Below are 3,737 nucleotides of genomic sequence, written 5' to 3'. Positions count from 1 at the left end.
GCAGCAGTATGGCGGTGGAGGGCAGGGGGGTGCAGAGCTGCTGAATGACAGGGATTCAGTGGAATATCTCTTTTAACCCTGTTGGAGCAGTGTCACGTGTGCCTGCTGAACTACTATTATTCTTCATCATTTCCACACTACCATGATACACTGTAATTTCACCTTTCTAAGTCCATGCCATGTGTCACAGGATGCCATTACAACTCCACAAACCAGAGTAAGAGAGTATTATTCTTAATATATTGCAACCTATACTCTTTATGTCATTACATCTCTCCCCCACGTCCCCGCTCTGGTGAATGAAACCATCTGCATAGTAAGATTACGCCTGTAATTATACAGCCAACAGCACATGCATTGTTTCTATACGTCTCAAACACACACACACTTATACACACACACACACACACACACACACACACACACACACACACACACACACACACACACACACACACACACACACACACACACACACACACACACACACACACACACACACACACACACACACACACACACACACACACACTCAGTCACACACAGAGCGAGCGTCTGGCCCGGCAAGGCCATTATAGTAAACCACGTGAGCGGCTCCTATTCACAGCTCTCTATTGTTCAGACCAAGGTAAGTAGGGGAGCCTTCAGACTGTAATCACCTGCGCGCACATACACAAACGTGCACACACACTCACACACACACAAACACATGGAAATGAGAGGAAGGAGAAAGTGAGAAAATAAATATTAGGAAGGAAAACAGCTGCTTGTTAAAGGTGTCTATGCATTTTTGTAAAAATTACATTTACTACTTATAGTAACAAGGATTAGATTTGCTACCAAAGACATTAAATCTACTCTAATTACTTGTTCGCTGTGCTCCACAAATGGAAACATTAACAGTTTTACATTAAGTAAAACAGCCCAACACAAAGCTTTGATGGTATGTGCATGAACATGAGTAAGTTTTTTTTTTTTTATGTTCACTAAAAAATACCGACAATATTTTAAAGCGGCAGATCATGGTAAAACCTTTGTGTCCTTGCACGGCCAAAGATCGTTCTAATTTCAGCTGCATAATTGCGATAAAAAATATTCTCCAAAGAAATAGGTCCAAAAATGGACCCAAGAAAACCTAGCTAAATCTGACATGCATAAATTAAAAAATATATATAAAAAGATAACTGATTTGAAAAATACCATCAGTGACAGTTAGAATAAAAAATAACTAATTCTGAGGATAATTAGACTAAAATAACAAAACATTATTCTGCTGTGATGATTGTGACGCACCACATGATCAGAGCTGATAGCAAATCTACTTGATTCTCACTTGGGTATCAGACATACAGACCCAAGACCCAGTGCAATACATCTTTGTTTAGGAACCAGACGAAACAGTGAGGCAAAATAGCACCATTTACCAGCCAAATTCTGGTCAAATATGCAAGAGGCTAGTAGATTTACATCACTCAACAGCCAAAAACTGAATGTAATCTCTTGTAGTTTTTGGTAAAATTCAAACATTCACCAGCCATTTGGTTGGTGGAAAAATGTTCCTGCAGTGAGGACCCAACAATAAGAGAATCAACAGCTGAAAATTAATGGCCAATATTAGCTATTGCCAGATATATTGGCTTATATATTGCAGATATATTGGTATATGGTGTGTATGTGTGTAGATAAGTAAAGACAAATGTCACTGAGAAACCGTGTCTCCATTACGGAGTTGAGTTTAGTTGTGTGAGGCTTATATTGGAAAATGAACATTGGAAGATACTTCATCAGTTGTTTGTTTGTATTATTATTGTCATATATTATTATATCGTCATTGTCTCTAGTGAAGGCCTCTAGCCTCTTACAGGGTGGGGGAATTTACCCGAAAATACCTACAAACGACATACCCAAAGTAAATTGAAAACTGCTCTTCAACCATTTGCACCAGCTGCATGATTTAGGTCTCAAAAGATAACTCTCTTATTGTTCTTGCAAAACAGTGAATAATCACTCCAAGTGCTTCTGACACTGAGTAATAGTGGTCTGAATATACTGAATTTGAAGAAAATACACTCCGCCTGAAGTTTGTTGTTGAAAAAGATGCCTGAAGAAGGATATAGCTGGTAGGTATGGACTGGAAAACACAATAAAAACATTTGAACCAAGTGTTATGAAGTAAAACTTCCAATTTCAGATAAAAAGGGATAAAAACTAAATTTATTAGACATATTTTTCTAAGAGTAACACCGGGCGTACACAAACTGTGCATGTGTACATACAGAGTAAGTGAAGTATAAACACATTTTTCTCTAATATTTTTATGGTTTTTTTGTATTTTCTTCTGAACAATAAATAATAAATATAAATATTTTATTTGGTAAAATCAAACCGTGGGAAGTGTAACGAACGTTCATTATCTGCATTGATGCGCGCGCCACTGGGAGGCTGAGCTGCTCCTGGGTCAATCTCTAACAAAAGAAGTGGGTTAACACTCATTGGCTCATGAAGGTTGTAAAAAACCCATCTAAGCTCCGATTGGCTCAAATTAAGTGTCAATCTAACGCGAAGAGCCCGCGCAACAACCAGGATGTGTCTGAAACGCGATGAGCACACAAAGTATTAAGTTATGACCGTTTATGATCACACAATGTAAAAAAATCAATCAGTTGATTTCACAGATTGCAACAGCTGTTCATGGACTTTTATCGATGTGACGATGTTCACAGAGGATATCTTTTTACCGGAAACAAACGCATCTGGTAATGCCTTAGGAGCGTCTTTTTCAAAATATCGCTGAAAAGAGGATATTTATGAGGCTTTATAGGTAAGTGGGCTCAAAGTTATTTTTTTTCAGAATTATGAAATGTACATGTACATGGCACAATAAAACTCCTCGACGGCCCGCCAGCAGACCGTCCACCCGTCCACCCGTTAAGAGGCTAGAAAACTATTTAAATGCGCAAGAAAAGATTGGAGATATATGACCCTCACATAACGCTCCCAATAAGTGTCCATCAGTAAAAGATGGCGGTCCTGCTGGTCAGCTCCCAGTGTGAATGTATGAATGTGAAGACGGTCCTGCTGGAGAACCTGCACTGAAGACAGACAGTGGCAGACCAACAGAGTGTGTGTGCATGTGACAGATCCCCTATAGCAGGGGTCGGGAACCTTTTTGGCTGGGAGAGCCATACAAGCCAAATATTTGTTTATGTATTTCCTTGAGAGCCATATATTTAATCAATTTGATCGCAACTTTATGCATGCATTTTTTTTAAGAATAACACGTCTCCGAGTACTATTAGCGGTATCAGTGTTGCATTGAACACGTGCTCTTTTATTAAATAAACTAAACGCTTACGTTATTTATCTCATATTTCAGTGTTTACTGCACGGGTGTCAAACTCAACGCAATTATGACCTATTTAACCTCTTATGTCTGTTGTTGTTGGTGTTGTTTTTGTTGTTGTCCTGCATTTTAGTGCCTTGAGATTGCTTTTAGCTTTGAAAGGCGCTTCACAAATACAATTTATTATTATTATTATTATTATTATTATTATTATTATATCCGGCCCGCGAGAAAATTTCATATGTCTGTCATAACTGGCCCGCCGGTTTTGGTAATTAAATCAATGCATGGCACAACCACGGGAAAAGACATTTGAGGAAGTATCTAAATGTGTGAATGAAATGAAAGTTTTTGGAAAGCAAAGGGAAAGACACCACAGATCTCTGGGACGATG

This window comes from Cottoperca gobio, chromosome 4 (assembly GCF_900634415.1).
Source record: "Cottoperca gobio chromosome 4, fCotGob3.1, whole genome shotgun sequence".
Classification (NCBI taxonomy): domain Eukaryota; kingdom Metazoa; phylum Chordata; class Actinopteri; order Perciformes; family Bovichtidae; genus Cottoperca; species Cottoperca gobio.
The sequence above is the reverse complement of the archived record's forward strand: the minus strand, read 5'-3'. Positions refer to the sequence as shown.